This window comes from Phyllobates terribilis, unplaced genomic scaffold (genome assembly GCF_046119375.1).
Source record: "Phyllobates terribilis strain yellow unplaced genomic scaffold, ASM4611937v1 Scaffold_13__5_contigs__length_258822181, whole genome shotgun sequence".
NCBI lineage: Eukaryota > Metazoa > Chordata > Amphibia > Anura > Dendrobatidae > Phyllobates > Phyllobates terribilis.
In genome coordinates, this window is record NW_027362773.1 from 149,376,103 (window position 1) to 149,395,287 (window position 19,185).

Sequence of the window (19,185 nt, forward strand, 5' to 3'; positions counted from 1 at the left end):
CCAAAAAATTTTTTTCACCTTTTTTCAATTTTACCCCCGTGGGATATATATTCTACCCACACACATTTGGAACTCTCCTGGGGTACCCTCACACATATTATTCCCTCATTTAGTGGATATTTTCACAAAAAAGTGACATTTTCAAAAATTCAGAAAATTGACTGAAAACGACTAAGTATGAAGGAGTCATCGGGCAAATTGCTCTGGAACTGAAATCGGAACGCTCACTGACATTTCCCCTCTCTGAAAGTCTGATAAACGCTGAAAAAATGACTAAGTCCAAAAAAAAATTTTTTCACCTTTTTTCAATTTTACCCCCGTGGGATATATATTCTACCCACACACATTTGGAACACTCCTGGGGTACCCTCACACATATTATTCCCTCATTTAGTGGATATTTTCACAAAAAAGTGAAATTTTCAAAAATTCTGAAAATTGGCTGAAAACGACTAAATATGAAGGACTCATCGGGCGAATCGCTCTGGAACTGAAATCGGAACGCTCACTGACATTTCCCCTCTCTGAAAGTCTGATAAACGCTGAAAAAATGACTAAGTCCAAAAAAAAAAATTTTTCACCTTTTTTCAATTTTACCCCCGTGGGATATATATTCTACCCACACACATTTGGAACTCTCCTGGGGTACCCTCACACATATTATTCCCTCATTTAGTGGATATTTTCACAAAAAAGTGAAATTTTTAAAAATTCTGAAAATTGGCTGAAAACGACTAAATATGAAGGACTCATCGGGCGAATCGCTCTGGAACTGAAATCGGAACGCTCACTGACATTTCCCCTATCTGAAAGTCTGATAAACGCTGAAAAAATGACTAAGTCCAAAAAAATTTTTTCACCTTTTTTCAATTTTACCCCCGTGGTATATATATTCTACCCAAACACATTTGGAACTCTCCTGGGGTACCCTCACACATATTATTCCCTCATTTAGTGGATATTTTCACAAAAAAGTGAAATTTTCAAAAATTCAGAAAATTGACTGAAAACGACTAAATATGAAGGACTCATCGGGCAAATCGCTCTGGAACTGAAATTGGAACACTCACTGACATTTCCCCTATCTGAAAGTCTGATAAACGCTGAAAAAATGACTAAGTCCAAAAAAAAAATTTTTTCACCTTTTTTCAATTTTACCCCCGTGGGATATATATTCTACCCACACACATTTGGAACTCTCCTGGGGTACCCTCACACATATTATTCCCTCATTTAGTGGATATTTTCACAAAAAAGTGAAATTTTCAAAAATTCTGAAAATTGGCTGAAAACGACTAAATATGAAGGACTCATCCGGCGAATCGCTCTGGAACTGAAATCGGAACGCTCACTGACATTTCCCCTATCTGAAAGTCTGATAAACGCTGAAAAAATGACTAAGTCCAAAAAATTTTTTTCACCTTTTTTCAATTTTACCCCCGTGGGATATATATTCTACCCACACACATTTGGAACTCTCCTGGGGTACCCTCACACATATTATTCCCTCATTTAGTGGATATTTTCACAAAAAAGTGACATTTTCAAAAATTCAGAAAATTGGCTGAAAACGACTAAATATGAAGGAGTCATCGGGCAAATTGCTCTGGAACTGAAATCGGAACGCTCACTGACATTTCCCCTCTCTGAAAGTCTGATAAACGCTGAAAAAATGACTAAGTCCAAAAAAAAATTTTTTCACCTTTTTTCAATTTTACCCCCGTGGGATATATATTCTACCCACACACATTTGGAACACTCCTGGGGTACCCTCACACATATTATTCCCTCATTTAGTGGATATTTTCACAAAAAAGTGAAATTTTCAAAAATTCTGAAAATTGGCTGAAAACGACTAAATATGAAGGACTCATCGGGCGAATCGCTCTGGAACTGAAATCGGAACGCTCACTGACATTTCCCCTCTCTGAAAGTCTGATAAACGCTGAAAAAATGACTAAGTCCAAAAAAAAAAATTTTTCACCTTTTTTCAATTTTACCCCCGTGGGATATATATTCTACCCACACACATTTGGAACTCTCCTGGGGTACCCTCACACATATTATTCCCTCATTTAGTGGATATTTTCACAAAAAAGTGAAATTTTTAAAAATTCTGAAAATTAGCTGAAAACGACTAAATATGAAGGACTCATCGGGCGAATCGCTCTGGAACTGAAATCGGAACGCTCACTGACATTTCCCGTATCTGAAAGTCTGATAAACGCTGAAAAAATGACTAAGTCCAAAAAATTTTTTCACCTTTTTTCAATTTTACCCCCGTGGTATATATATTCTACCCAAACACATTTGGAACTATCCTGGGGTAACCTCACACATATTATTCCCTCATTTAGTGGATATTTTCACAAAAAAGTGACATTTTCAAAAATTCAGAAAATTGGCTGAAAACGACTAAATATGAAGGCGTCGTCGGGCAAATTGCTCTGGAACTGAAATCGGAACGCTCACTGACATTTCCCCTCTCTGAAAGTCTGATAAACGCTGAAAAAATGACTAAGTCCAAAAAAAAAATTTTTTCACCTTTTTTCAATTTTACCCCCGTGGGATATATATTCTACCCACACACATTTGGAACTCTCCTGGGGTACCCTCACACATATTATTCCCTCATTTAGTGGATATTTTCACAAAAAAGTGACATTTTCAAAAATTCAGAAAATTGGCTGAAAACGATTAAATATGAAGGACTCATCGGGCGAATCGCTCTGGAACTGAAATCGGAACGCTCACTGACATTTCCCCTCTCTGAAAGTCTGATAAACGCTGAAAAAATGACTAAGTCCAAAAAAAAAAATTTTTCACCTTTTTTCAATTTTACCCCCGTGGGATATATATTCTACCCACACACATTTGGAACTCTCCTGGGGTACCCTCACACATATTATTCCCTCATTTAGTGGATATTTTCACAAAAAAGTGAAATTTTTAAAAATTCTGAAAATTGGCTGAAAACGACTAAATATGAAGGACTCATCGGGCGAATCGCTCTGGAACTGAAATCAGAACGCTCACTGACATTTCCCCTCTCTGAAAGTCTGATAAACGCTGAAAAAATGACTAAGTCCAAAAAAAAAAATTTTTCACCTTTTTTCAATTTTACCCCCGTGGGATATATATTCTACCCAAACACATTTGGAACTCTCCTGGGGTACCCTCACACATATTATTCCCTCATTTAGTGGATATTTTCACAAAAAAGTGAAATTTTCAAAAATTCAGAAAATTGACTGAAAACGACTAAATATGAAGGACTCATCGGGCAAATCGCTCTGGAACTGAAATTGGAACACTCACTGACATTTCCCCTATCTGAAAGTCTGATAAACGCTGAAAAAATGACTAAGTCCAAAAAAAAAATTTTTTCACCTTTTTTCAATTTTACCCCCGTGGGATATATATTCTACCCACACACATTGGAACTCTCCTGGGGTACCCTCACACATATTATTCCCTCATTTAGTGGATATTTTCACAAAAAAGTGAAATTTTCAAAAATTCTGAAAATTGGCTGAAAACGACTAAATATGAAGGACTCATCGGGCGAATCGCTCTGGAACTGAAATCGGAACGCTCACTGACATTTCCCCTCTCTGAAAGTCTGATAAACGCTGAAAAAATGACTAAGTCCAAAAAAAAAAATTTTTCACCTTTTTTCAATTTTACCCCCGTGGGATATATATTCTACCCACACACATTTGGAACTCTCCTGGGGTACCCTCACACATATTACTCCCTCATTTAGTGGATATTTTCACAAAAAAGTGAAATTTTTAAAAATTCTGAAAATTGGCTGAAAACGACTAAATATGAAGGACTCATCGGGCGAATCGCTCTGGAACTGAAATCGGAACGCTCACTGACATTTCCCGTATCTGAAAGTCTGATAAACGCTGAAAAAATGACTAAGTCCAAAAAAATAATTTTTTCACCTTTTTTCAATTTTACCCCCGTGGGATATATATTCCACCCACACACATTTGGAACTCTCCTGGGGTACCCTCACACATATTATTCCCTCATTTAGTGGATATTTTCACAAAAAAGTGACATTTTCAAAAATTCAGAAAATTGGCTGAAAACGACTAAATATGAAGGACTCATCGGGCGAATCGCTCTGGAACTGAAATCGGAATGCTCACTGACATTTCCCCTCTCTGAAAGTCTGATAAACGCTGAAAAAATGACTAAGTCCAAAAAAATTTTTTCACCTTTTTTCAATTTTACCCCCGTGGTATATATATTCTACCCAAACACATTTGGAACTCTCCTGGGGTACCCTCACACATATTATTCCCTCATTTAGTGGATATTTTCACAAAAAAGTGAAATTTTCAAAAATTCAGAAAATTGACTGAAAACGACTAAATATGAAGGACTCATCGGGCAAATCGCTCTGGAACTGAAATTGGAACACTCACTGACATTTCCCCTATCTGAAAGTCTGATAAACGCTGAAAAAATGACTAAGTCCAAAAAAAAAATTTTTTCACCTTTTTTCAATTTTACCCCCGTGGGATGTATATTCTACCCACACACATTTGGAACTCTCCTGGGGTACCCTCACACATATTCCCTCATTTAGTGGATATTTTCACAAAAAAGTGACATTTTCAAAAATTCTGAAAATTGGCTGAAAACGACTAAATATGAAGGACTCATCGGGCGAATCGCTCTGGAACTGAAATCGGAACGCTCACTGACATTTCCCCTATCTGAAAGTCTGATAAACGCTGAAAAAATGACTAAGTCCAAAAAAATGTTTTCACCTTTTTTCAATTTTACCCCCGTGGAATATATATTCTATCCAAACACATTTGGAACTCTCCTGGGGTACCCTCACACATATTATTCCCTCATTTAGTGGATATTTTCACAAAAAAGTGACATTTTCAAAAATTCAGAAAATTGGCTGAAAACGACTAAATATGAAGGAGTCATCGGGCAAATTGCTCTGGAACTGAAATCGGAACGCTCACTGACATTTCCCCTATCTGAAAGTCTGATAAACACCGGAAAAATGACTAAGTCAAAAAAAAATTTTTTTTCACCTTTTTTCAATTTTACCCCCGTGGGATATATATTCTACCCACACACATTTGGAACTCTCCTGGGGTACCCTCACACATATTATTCCCTCATTTAGTGGATATTTTCACAAAAAAGTGAAATTTTCAAAAATTCAGAAAATTGACTGAAAACGACTAAATATGAAGGACTCATCGGGCAAATCGCTCTGGAACTGAAATCGGAACGCTCACTGACATTTCCCCTATCTGAAAGTCTGATAAACGCTGAAAAAATGACTAAGTCCAAAAAAAATTTTTCACCTTTTTTCAATTTTACCCCCGTGGTATATATATTCTACCCACACACATTTGGAACTCTCCTGGGGTACCCTCGCACATATTATTCCCTCATTTAGTGGATATTTTCACAAAAAAGTGACATTTTCAAAAATTCAGAAAATTGGCTGAAAACGACTAAATATGAAGGAGTCATCGGTCAAATTGCTCTGGAACTGAAATCGGAACGCTCACTGACATTTCCCCTCTCTGAAAGTCTGATAAACGCTGAAAAAATGACTAAGTCCAAAAAAAAAATTTTTTCACCTTTTTTCAATTTTACCCCCGTGGGATATATATTCTACCCACACACATTTGGAACTCTCCTGGGGTACCCTCACACATATTATTCCCTCATTTAGTGGATATTTTCACAAAAAAGTGAAATTTTCAAAAATTCTGAAAATTGGCTGAAAACGACTAAATATGAAGGACTCATCGGGCGAATCGCTCTGGAACTGAAATCGGAACGCTCACTGACATTTCCCCTCTCTGAAAGTCTGATAAACGCTGAAAAAATGACTAAGTCCAAAAAAAAAAAATTTTCACCTTTTTTCAATTTTACCCCCGTGGGATATATATTCTACCCACACACATTTGGAACTCTCCTGGGGTACCCTCACACATATTATTCCCTCATTTAGTGGATATTTTCACAAAAAAGTGAAATTTTAAAAATTCTGAAAATTGGCTGAAAACGACTAAATATGAAGGACTCATCGGGCGAATCGCTCTGGAACTGAAATTGGAATGCTCACTGACATTTCTCCTATCTGAAAGTCTGATAAACGCTGAAAAAATGACTAAGTCCAAAAAAAAATTTTTTCACCTTTTTTCAATTTTACCCCCGTGGGATATATATTCTACCCACACACATTTGGAACTCTCCTGGGGTACCCTCACACATATTATTCCCTCATTTAGTGGATATTTTCACAAAAAAGGGAAATTTTCAAAAATTCTGAAAATTGGCTGAAAACGACTAAATATGAAGGACTCATCGGGCGAATCGCTCTGGAACTGAAATCGGAATGCTCACTGACATTTCCCCTCTCTGAAAGTCTGATAAACGCTGAAAAAATGACTAAGTCCAAAAAAAAAAATTTTTCACCTTTTTTCAATTTTACCCCCGTGGGATATATATTCTACCCACACACATTTGGAACTCTCCTGGGGTACCCTCACACATATTATTCCCTCATTTAGTGGATATTTTCACAAAAAAGTGAAATTTTTAAAAATTCTGAAAATTGGCTCAAAACGACTAAATATGAAGGACTCATCGGGCGAATCGCTCTGGAACTGAAATCGGAACGCTCACTGACATTTCCCCTATCTGAAAGTCTGATAAACGCTGAAAAAATGACTAAGTCCAAAAAAATGTTTTCACCTTTTTTCAATTTTACCCCCGTGGTATATATATTCTACCCAAACACATTTGGAACTCTCCTGGGGTACCCTCACACATATTATTCCCTCATTTAGTGGATATTTTCACAAAAAAGTGAAATTTTCAAAAATTCAGAAAATTGACTGAAAACGACTAAATATGAAGGACTCATCGGGCAAATCGCTCTGGAACTGAAATTGGAACACTCACTGACATTTCCACTCTCTGAAAGTCTGATAAACGCTGAAAAAATGACTAAGTCCAAAAAAAAATTTTTTCACCTTTTTTCAATTTTACCCCCGTGGGATATATATTCTACCCACACACATTTGGAACTCTCGTGGGGTACCCTCACACATATTATTCCCTCATTTAGTGGATATTTTCACAAAAAAGTGAAATTTTCAAAAATTCTGAAAATTGGCTGAAAACGACTAAATATGAAGGACTCATCGGGCAAATCGCTCTGGAACTGAAATCGGAACGCTCACTGACATTTCCCCTATCTGAAAGTCTGATAAACGCTGAAAAAATGACTAAGTCCAAAAAAAAAATTTTTTCACCTTTTTTCAATTTTACCCCCGTGGATTATATATTCTACCCACACACATTTGGAACTCTCCTGGGGTACCCTCACACATATTATTCCCTCATTTAGTGGATATTTTCACAAAAAAGTGACATTTTCAAAAATTCAGAAAATTGGCTGAAAACGACTAAATATGAAGGAGTCATCGAGCAAATTGCTCTGGAACTGAAATCGGAACGCTCACTGACATTTCCCCTCTCTGAAAGTCTGATAAACGCTGAAAAAATGACTAAGTCCAAAAAAAAATTTTTTCACCTTTTTTCAATTTTACCCCCGTGGGATATATATTCTATCCACACACATTTGGAACTCTCCTGGGGTACCCTCACACATATTATTCCCTCATTTAGTGGATATTTTCACAAAAAAGTGAAATTTTCAAAAATTCTGAAAATTGGCTGAAAACGACTAAATATGAAGGACTCAACGGGCGAATCGCTCTGGAACTGAAATCGGAACGCTCACTGACATTTCCCCTCTCTGAAAGTCTGATAAACGCTGAAAAAATGACTAAGTCCAAAAAAAAAAAATTTTTCACCTTTTTTCAATTTTACCCCCGTGGGATATATATTCTACCCACACACATTTGGAACTCTCCTGGGGTACCCTCACACATATTATTCCCTCATTTAGTGGATATTTTCACAAAAAAGTGAAATTTTTAAAAATTCTGAAAATTGGCTGAAAACGACTAAATATGAAGGACTCATCGGGCGAATCGCTCTGGAACTGAAATCGGAACGCTCACTGACATTTCCCCTATCTGAAAGTCTGATAAACGCTGAAAAAATGACTAAGTCCAAAAAAATTTTTTCACCTTTTTTCAATTTTACCCCCGTGGGATGTATATTCTACCCACACACATTTGGAACTCTCCTGGGGTACCCTCACACATATTATTCCCTCATTTAGTGGATATTTTCACAAAAAAGTGACATTTTCAAAAATTCAGAAAATTGGCTGAAAACGACTAAATATGAAGGACTCATCGGGCGAATCGCTCTGGAACTGAAATCGGAACGCTCACTGACATTTCCCCTATCTGAAAGTCTGATAAACGCCGGAAAAATGACTAAGTCTAAAAAAATTTTTTTACCTTTTTTCAATTTTACCCCCGTGGAATATATATTCTACCCAAACACATTTGGAACTCTCCTGGGGTACCCTCACACATATTATTCCCTCATTTAGTGGATATTTTCACAAAAAAGTGAAATTTTCAAAAATTCAGAAAATTGACTGAAAACGACTAAATATGAAGGACTCATCGGGCAAATCGCTCTGGAACTGAAATCGGAATGCTCACTGACATTTCCCCTCTCTGAAAGTCTGATAAACGCTGAAAAAATGACTAAGTCCAAAAAAAAAATTTTTTCACCTTTTTTCAATTTTACCCCCGTGGGATATATATTCTACCCACACACATTTGGAACTCTCCTGGGGTACCCTCACACATATTATTCCCTCATTTAGTGGATATTTTCACAAAAAAGTGAAATTTTCAAAAATTCTGAAAATTGGCTGAAAACGACTAAATATGAAGGACTCATCGGGCGAATCGCTCTGGAACTGATATCGGAACGCTCACTGACATTTCCCCTATCTGAAAGTCTGATAAACGCTGAAAAAATGACTAAGTCCAAAAAAATGTTTTCACCTTTTTTCAATTTTACCCCCGTGGTATATATATTCTACCCAAACACATTTGGAACTCTCCTGGGGTACCCTCACACATATTATTCCCTCATTTAGTGGATATTTTCACAAAAAAGTGAAATTTTCAAAAATTCTGAAAATTGGCTGAAAACGACTAAATATGAAGGACTCATCGGGCGAATCGCTCTGGAACTGAAATCGGAACGCTCACTGACATTTCCCGTATCTGAAAGTCTGATAAACGCTGAAAAAATGACTAAGTCCAAAAAAATAATTTTTTCACCTTTTTTCAATTTTACCCCCGTGGGATATATATTCCACCCACACACATTTGGAACTCTCCTGGGGTACCCTCACACTTATTATTCCCTCATTTAGTGGATATTTTCACAAAAAAGTGACATTTTCAAAAATTCAGAAAATTGGCTGAAAACGACTAAATATGAAGGACTCATCGGGCGAATCGCTCTGGAACTGAAATCGGAATGCTCACTGACATTTCCCCTCTCTGAAAGTCTGATAAACGCTGAAAAAATGACTAAGTCCAAAAAAATTTTTTCACCTTTTTTCAATTTTACCCCCGTGGTATATATATTCTACCCAAACACATTTGGAACTCTCCTGGGGTACCCTCACACATATTATTCCCTCATTTAGTGGATATTTTCACAAAAAAGTGAAATTTTCAAAAATTCAGAAAATTGACTGAAAACGACTAAATATGAAGGACTCATCGGGCAAATCGCTCTGGAACTGAAATTGGAACACTCACTGACATTTCCCCTATCTGAAAGTCTGATAAACGCTGAAAAAATGACTAAGTCCAAAAAAAAAATTTTTTCACCTTTTTTCAATTTTACCCCCGTGGGATGTATATTCTACCCACACACATTTGGAACTCTCCTGGGGTACCCTCACACATATTCCCTCATTTAGTGGATATTTTCACAAAAAAGTGACATTTTCAAAAATTCTGAAAATTGGCTGAAAACGACTAAATATGAAGGACTCATCGGGCGAATCGCTCTGGAACTGAAATCGGAACGCTCACTGACATTTCCCCTATCTGAAAGTCTGATAAACGCTGAAAAAATGACTAAGTCCAAAAAAATGTTTTCACCTTTTTTCAATTTTACCCCCGTGGAATATATATTCTATCCAAACACATTTGGAACTCTCCTGGGGTACCCTCACACATATTATTCCCTCATTTAGTGGATATTTTCACAAAAAAGTGACATTTTCAAAAATTCAGAAAATTGGCTGAAAACGACTAAATATGAAGGAGTCATCGGGCAAATTGCTCTGGAACTGAAATCGGAATGCTCACTGACATTTCCCCTATCTGAAAGTCTGATAAACACCGGAAAAATGACTAAGTCAAAAAAAATTTTTTTTTCACCTTTTTTCAATTTTACCCCCGTGGGATATATATTCTACCCACACACATTTGGAACTCTCCTGGGGTACCCTCACACATATTATTCCCTCATTTAGTGGATATTTTCACAAAAAAGTGAAATTTTCAAAAATTCAGAAAATTGACTGAAAACGACTAAATATGAAGGACTCATCGGGCAAATCGCTCTGGAACTGAAATCGGAACGCTCACTGACATTTCCCCTATCTGAAAGTCTGATAAACGCTGAAAAAATGACTAAGTCCAAAAAAAATTTTTCACCTTTTTTCAATTTTACCCCCGTGGTATATATATTCTACCCACACACATTTGGAACTCTCCTGGGGTACCCTCGCACATATTATTCCCTCATTTAGTGGATATTTTCACAAAAAAGTGACATTTTCAAAAATTCAGAAAATTGGCTGAAAACGACTAAATATGAAGGAGTCATCGGTCAAATTGCTCTGGAACTGAAATCGGAACGCTCACTGACATTTCCCCTCTCTGAAAGTCTGATAAACGCTGAAAAAATGACTAAGTCCAAAAAAAAAATTTTTTCACCTTTTTTCAATTTTACCCCCGTGGGATATATATTCTACCCACACACATTTGGAACTCTCCTGGGGTACCCTCACACATATTATTCCCTCATTTAGTGGATATTTTCACAAAAAAGTGAAATTTTCAAAAATTCTGAAAATTGGCTGAAAACGACTAAATATGAAGGACTCATCGGGCGAATCGCTCTGGAACTGAAATCGGAACGCTCACTGACATTTCCCCTCTCTGAAAGTCTGATAAACGCTGAAAAAATGACTAAGTCCAAAAAAAAAAAATTTTCACCTTTTTTCAATTTTACCCCCATGGGATATATATTCTACCCACACACATTTGGAACTCTCCTGGGGTACCCTCACACATATTATTCCCTCATTTAGTGGATATTTTCACAAAAAAGTGAAATTTTAAAAATTCTGAAAATTGGCTGAAAACGACTAAATATGAAGGACTCATCGGGCGAATCGCTCTGGAACTGAAATCGGAATGCTCACTGACATTTCTCCTATCTGAAAGTCTGATAAACGCTGAAAAAATGACTAAGTCCAAAAAAAAATTTTTTCACCTTTTTTCAATTTTACCCCCGTGGGATATATATTCTACCCACACACATTTGGAACTCTCCTGGGGTACCCTCACACATATTATTCCCTCATTTAGTGGATATTTTCACAAAAAAGGGAAATTTTCAAAAATTCTGAAAATTGGCTGAAAACGACTAAATATGAAGGACTCATCGGGCGAATCGCTCTGGAACTGAAATCGGAATGCTCACTGACATTTCCCCTCTCTGAAAGTCTGATAAACGCTGAAAAAATGACTAAGTCCAAAAAAAAAAATTTTTCACCTTTTTTCAATTTTACCCCCGTGGGATATATATTCTACCCACACACATTTGGAACTCTCCTGGGGTACCCTCACACATATTATTCCCTCATTTAGTGGATATTTTCACAAAAAAGTGAAATTTTTAAAAATTCTGAAAATTGGCTGAAAACGACTAAATATGAAGGACTCATCGGGCGAATCGCTCTGGAACTGAAATCGGAACGCTCACTGACATTTCCCCTATCTGAAAGTCTGATAAACGCTGAAAAAATGACTAAGTCCAAAAAAATTTTTTCACCTTTTTTCAATTTTACCCCCGTGGTATATATATTCTACCCAAACACATTTGGAACTCTCCTGGGGTACCCTCACACATATTATTCCCTCATTTAGTGGATATTTTCACAAAAAAGTGAAATTTTCAAAAATTCAGAAAATTGACTGAAAACGACTAAATATGAAGGACTCATCGGGCAAATCGCTCTGGAACTGAAATTGGAACACTCACTGACATTTCCCCTATCTGAAAGTCTGATAAACGCAGAAAAAATGACTAAGTCCAAAAAAAAATTTTTTTCACCTTTTTTCAATTTTACCCCCGTGGGATATATATTCTACCCACACACATTTGGAACTCTCCTGGGGTACCCTCACACATATTATTCCCTCATTTAGTGGATATTTTCACAAAAAAGTGACATTTTCAAAAATTCAGAAAATTGGCTGAAAACGACTAAATATGAAGGAGTCATCGGGCAAATTGCTCTGGAACTGAAATCGGAACGCTCACTGACATTTCCACTCTCTGAAAGTCTGATAAACGCTGAAAAAATGACTAAGTCCAAAAAAAAATTTTTTCACCTTTTTTCAATTTTACCCCCGTGGGATATATATTCTACCCACACACATTTGGAACTCTCGTGGGGTACCCTCACACATATTATTCCCTCATTTAGTGGATATTTTCACAAAAAAGTGAAATTTTCAAAAATTCTGAAAATTGGCTGAAAACGACTAAATATGAAGGACTCATCGGGCAAATCGCTCTGGAACTGAAATCGGAACGCTCACTGACATTTCCCCTATCTGAAAGTCTGATAAACGCTGAAAAAATGACTAAGTCCAAAAAAAAAATTTTTTCACCTTTTTTCAATTTTACCCCCGTGGGATATATATTCTACCCACACACATTTGGAACTCTCCTGGGGTACCCTCACACATATTATTCCCTCATTTAGTGGATATTTTCACAAAAAAGTGAAATTTTTAAAAATTCTGAAAATTGGCTGAAAACGACTAAATATGAAGGACTCATCGGGCGAATCGCTCTGGAACTGAAATCGGAACGCTCACTGACATTTCCCCTATCTGAAAGTCTGATAAACGCTGAAAAAATGACTAAGTCCAAAAAAATTTTTTCACCTTTTTTCAATTTTACCCCCGTGGGATGTATATTCTACCCACACACATTTGGAACTCTCCTGGGGTACCCTCACACATATTATTCCCTCATTTAGTGGATATTTTCACAAAAAAGTGACATTTTCAAAAATTCAGAAAATTGGCTGAAAACGACTAAATATGAAGGACTCATCGGGCGAATCGCTCTGGAACTGAAATCGGAACGCTCACTGACATTTCCCCTATCTGAAAGTCTGATAAACGCCGGAAAAATGACTAAGTCTAAAAAAATTTTTCACCTTTTTTCAATTTTACCCCCGTGGTATATATATTCTACCCACACACATTTGGAACTCTCCTGGGGTACCCTCGCACATATTATTCCCTCATTTAGTGGATATTTTCACAAAAAAGTGACATTTTCAAAAATTCAGAAAATTGGCTGAAAACGACTAAATATGAAGGAGTCATCGGTCAAATTGCTCTGGAACTGAAATCGGAACGCTCACTGACATTTCCCCTCTCTGAAAGTCTGATAAACGCTGAAAAAATGACTAAGTCCAAAAAAAAAATTTTTTCACCTTTTTTCAATTTTACCCCCGTGGGATATATATTCTACCCACACACATTTGGAACTCTCCTGGGGTACCCTCACACATATTATTCCCTCATTTAGTGGATATTTTCACAAAAAAGTGAAATTTTCAAAAATTCTGAAAATTGGCTGAAAACGACTAAATATGAAGGGCTCATCGGGCGAATCGCTCTGGAACTGAAATCGGAACGCTCACTGACATTTCCCCTCTCTGAAAGTCTGATAAACGCTGAAAAAATGACTAAGTCCAAAAAAAAAAAATTTTCACCTTTTTTCAATTTTACCCCCATGGGATATATATTCTACCCACACACATTTGGAACTCTCCTGGGGTACCCTCACACATATTATTCCCTCATTTAGTGGATATTTTCACAAAAAAGTGAAATTTTAAAAATTCTGAAAATTGGCTGAAAACGACTAAATATGAAGGACTCATCGGGCGAATCGCTCTGGAACTGAAATCGGAATGCTCACTGACATTTCTCCTATCTGAAAGTCTGATAAACGCTGAAAAAATGACTAAGTCCAAAAAAAAATTTTTTCACCTTTTTTCAATTTTACCCCCGTGGGATATATATTCTACCCACACACATTTGGAACTCTCCTGGGGTACCCTCACACATATTATTCCCTCATTTAGTGGATATTTTCACAAAAAAGGGAAATTTTCAAAAATTCTGAAAATTGGCTGAAAACGACTAAATATGAAGGACTCATCGGGCGAATCGCTCTGGAACTGAAATCGGAATGCTCACTGACATTTCCCCTCTCTGAAAGTCTGATAAACGCTGAAAAAATGACTAAGTCCAAAAAAAAAAATTTTTCACCTTTTTTCAATTTTACCCCCGTGGGATATATATTCTACCCACACACATTTGGAACTCTCCTGGGGTACCCTCACACATATTATTCCCTCATTTAGTGGATATTTTCACAAAAAAGTGAAATTTTTAAAAATTCTGAAAATTGGCTGAAAACGACTAAATATGAAGGACTCATCGGGCGAATCGCTCTGGAACTGAAATCGGAACGCTCACTGACATTTCCCCTATCTGAAAGTCTGATAAACGCTGAAAAAATGACTAAGTCCAAAAAAATTTTTTCACCTTTTTTCAATTTTACCCCCGTGGTATATATATTCTACCCAAACACATTTGGAACTCTCCTGGGGTACCCTCACACATATTATTCCCTCATTTAGTGGATATTTTCACAAAAAAGTGAAATTTTCAAAAATTCAGAAAATTGACTGAAAACGACTAAATATGAAGGACTCATCGGGCAAATCGCTCTGGAACTGAAATTGGAACACTCACTGACATTTCCCCTATCTGAAAGTCTGATAAACGCAGAAAAAATGACTAAGTCCAAAAAAAAATTTTTTTCACCTTTTTTCAATTTTACCCCCGTGGGATATATATTCTACCCACACACATTTGGAACTCTCCTGGGGTACCCTCACACATATTATTCCCTCATTTAGTGGATATTTTCACAAAAAAGTGACATTTTCAAAAATTCAGAAAATTGGCTGAAAACGACTAAATATGAAGGACTCATCGGGCGAATCGCTCTGGAACTGAAATCGGAACGCTCACTGACATTTCCCCTATCTGAAAGTCTGATAAACGCCGGAAAAATGACTAAGTCTAAAAAAATTTTTTTACCTTTTTTCAATTTTACCCCCGTGGAATATATATTCTACCCAAACACATTTGGAACTCTCCTGGGGTACCCTCACACATATTATTCCCTCATTTAGTGGATATTTTCACAAAAAAGTGAAATTTTCAAAAATTCAGAAAATTGACTGAAAACGACTAAATATGAAGGACTCATCGGGCAAATCGCTCTGGAACTGAAATCGGAATGCTCACTGACATTTCCCCTCTCTGAAAGTCTGATAAACGCTGAAAAAATGACTAAGTCCAAAAAAAAAATTTTTTCACCTTTTTTCAATTTTACCCCCGTGGGATATATATTCTACCCACACACATTTGGAACTCTCCTGGGGTACCCTCACACATATTATTCCCTCATTTAGTGGATATTTTCACAAAAAAGTGAAATTTTCAAAAATTCTGAAAATTGGCTGAAAACGACTAAATATGAAGGACTCATCGGGCGAATCGCTCTGGAACTGAAATCGGAACGCTCACTGACATTTCCCGTATCTGAAAGTCTGATAAACGCTGAAAAAATGACTAAGTCCAAAAAAATAATTTTTTCACCTTTTTTCAATTTTACCCCCGTGGGATATATATTCCACTCACACACATTTGGAACTCTCCTGGGGTACCCTCACACATATTATTCCCTCATTTAGTGGATATTTTCACAAAAAAGTGACATTTTCAAAAATTCAGAAAATTGGCTGAAAACGACTAAATATGAAGGACTCATCGGGCGAATCGCTCTGGAACTGAAATCGGAATGCTCACTGACATTTCCCCTCTCTGAAAGTCTGATAAACGCTGAAAAAATGACTAAGTCCAAAAAAAAAAATTTTTCACCTTTTTTCAATTTTACCCCCGTGGGATATATATTCTACCCACACACATTTGGAACTCTCCTGGGGTACCCTCACACATATTATTCCCTCATTTAGTGGATATTTTCACAAAAAAGTGAAATTTTTAAAAATTCTGAAAATTGGCTGAAAACGACTAAATATGAAGGACTCATCGGGCGAATCGCTCTGGAACTGAAATCGGAACGCTCACTGACATTTCCCCTATCTGAAAGTCTGATAAACGCTGAAAAAATGACTAAGTCCAAAAAAATTTTTTCACCTTTTTTCAATTTTACCCCCGTGGTATATATATTCTACCCAAACACATTTGGAACTCTCCTGGGGTACCCTCACACATATTATTCCCTCATTTAGTGGATATTTTCACAAAAAAGTGAAATTTTCAAAAATTCAGAAAATTGACTGAAAACGACTAAATATGAAGGACTCATCGGGCAAATCGCTCTGGAACTGAAATTGGAACACTCACTGACATTTCCCCTATCTGAAAGTCTGATAAACGCAGAAAAAATGACTAAGTCCAAAAAAAAATTTTTTTCACCTTTTTTCAATTTTACCCCCGTGGGATATATATTCTACCCACACACATTTGGAACTCTCCTGGGGTACCCTCACACATATTATTCCCTCATTTAGTGGATATTTTCACAAAAAAGTGACATTTTCAAAAATTCAGAAAATTGGCTGAAAACGACTAAATATGAAGGAGTCATCGGGCAAATTGCTCTGGAACTGAAATCGGAACGCTCACTGACATTTCCACTCTCTGAAAGTCTGATAAACGCTGAAAAAATGACTAAGTCCAAAAAAAAATTTTTTCACCTTTTTTCAATTTTACCCCCGTGGGATATATATTCTACCCACACACATTTGGAACTCTCGTGGGGTACCCTCACACATATTATTCCCTCATTTAGTGGATATTTTCACAAAAAAGTGAAATTTTCAAAAATTCAGAAAATTGACTGAAAACGACTAAATATGAAGGACTCATCGGGCAAATCGCTCTGGAACTGAAATCGGAACGCTCACTGACATTTCCCCTATCTGAAAGTCTGATAAACGCTGAAAAAATGACTAAGTCCAAAAAAAATTTTTCACCTTTTTTCAATTTTACCCCCGTGGTATATATATTCTACCCACACACATTTGGAACTCTCCTGGGGTACCCTCGCACATATTATTCCCTCATTTAGTGGATATTTTCACAAAAAAGTGACATTTTCAAAAATTCTGAAAATTGGCTGAAAACGACTAAATATGAAGGAGTCATCGGTCAAATTGCTCTGGAACTGAAATCGGAACGCTCACTGACATTTCCCCTCTCTGAAAGTCTGATAAACGCTGAAAAAATGACTAAGTCCAAAAAAAAAATTTTTTCACCTTTTTTCAATTTTACCCCCGTGGGATATATATTCTACCCACACACATTTGGAACTCTCCTGGGGTACCCTCACACATATTATTCCCTCATTTAGTGGATATTTTCACAAAAAAGTGAAATTTTCAAAAATTCTGAAAATTGGCTGAAAACGACTAAATATGAAGGACTCATCGGGCGAATCGCTCTGGAACTGAAATCGGAACGCTCACTGACATTTCCCCTCTCTGAAAGTCTGATAAACGCTGAAAAAATGACTAAGTCCAAAAAAAAAAAATTTTCACCTTTTTTCAATTTTACCCCCATGGGATATATATTCTACCCACACACATTTGGAACTCTCCTGGGGTACCCTCACACATATTATTCCCTCATTTAGTGGATATTTTCACAAAAAAGTGAAATTTTAAAAATTCTGAAAATTGGCTGAAAACGACTAAATATGAAGGACTCATCGGGCGAATCGCTCTGGAACTGAAATCGGAATGCTCACTGACATTTCTCCTATCTGAAAGTCTGATAAACGCTGAAAAAATGACTAAGTCCAAAAAAAAATTTTTTCACCTTTTTTCAATTTTACCCCCGTGGGATATATATTCTACCCACACACATTTGGAACTCTCCTGGGGTACCCTCACACATATTATTCCCTCATTTAGTGGATATTTTCACAAAAAAGGGAAATTTTCAAAAATTCTGAAAATTGGCTGAAAACGACTAAATATGAAGGACTCATCGGGCGAATCGCTCTGGAACTGAAATCGGAATGCTCACTGACATTTCCCCTCTCTGAAAGTCTGATAAACGCTGAAAAAATGACTAAGTCCAAAAAAAAAAATTTTTCACCTTTTTTCAATTTTACCCCCGTGGGATATATATTCTACCCACACACATTTGGAACTCTCCTGGGGTACCCTCACACATATTATTCCCTCATTTAGTGGATATTTTCACAAAAAAGTGAAATTTTTAAAAATTCTGAAAATTGGCTGAAAACGACTAAATATGAAGGACTCATCGGGCGAATCGCTCTGGAACTGAAATCGGAACGCTCACTGACATTTCCCCTATCTGAAAGTCTGATAAACGCTGAAAAAATGACTAAGTCCAAAAAAATTTTTTCACCTTTTTTCAATTTTACCCCCGTGGTATATATATTCTACCCAAACACATTTGGAACTCTCCTGGGGTACCCTCACACATATTATTCCCTCATTTAGTGGATATTTTCACAAAAAAGTGAAATTTTCAAAAATTCAGAAAATTGACTGAAAACGACTAAATATGAAGGACTCATCGGGCAAATCGCTCTGGAACTGAAATTGGAACACTCACTGACATTTCCCCTATCTGAAAGTCTGATAAACGCAGAAAAAATGACTAAGTCCAAAAAAAAATTTTTTTCACCTTTTTTCAATTTTACCCCCGTGGGATATATATTCTACCCACACACATTTGGAACTCTCCTGGGGTACCCTCACAC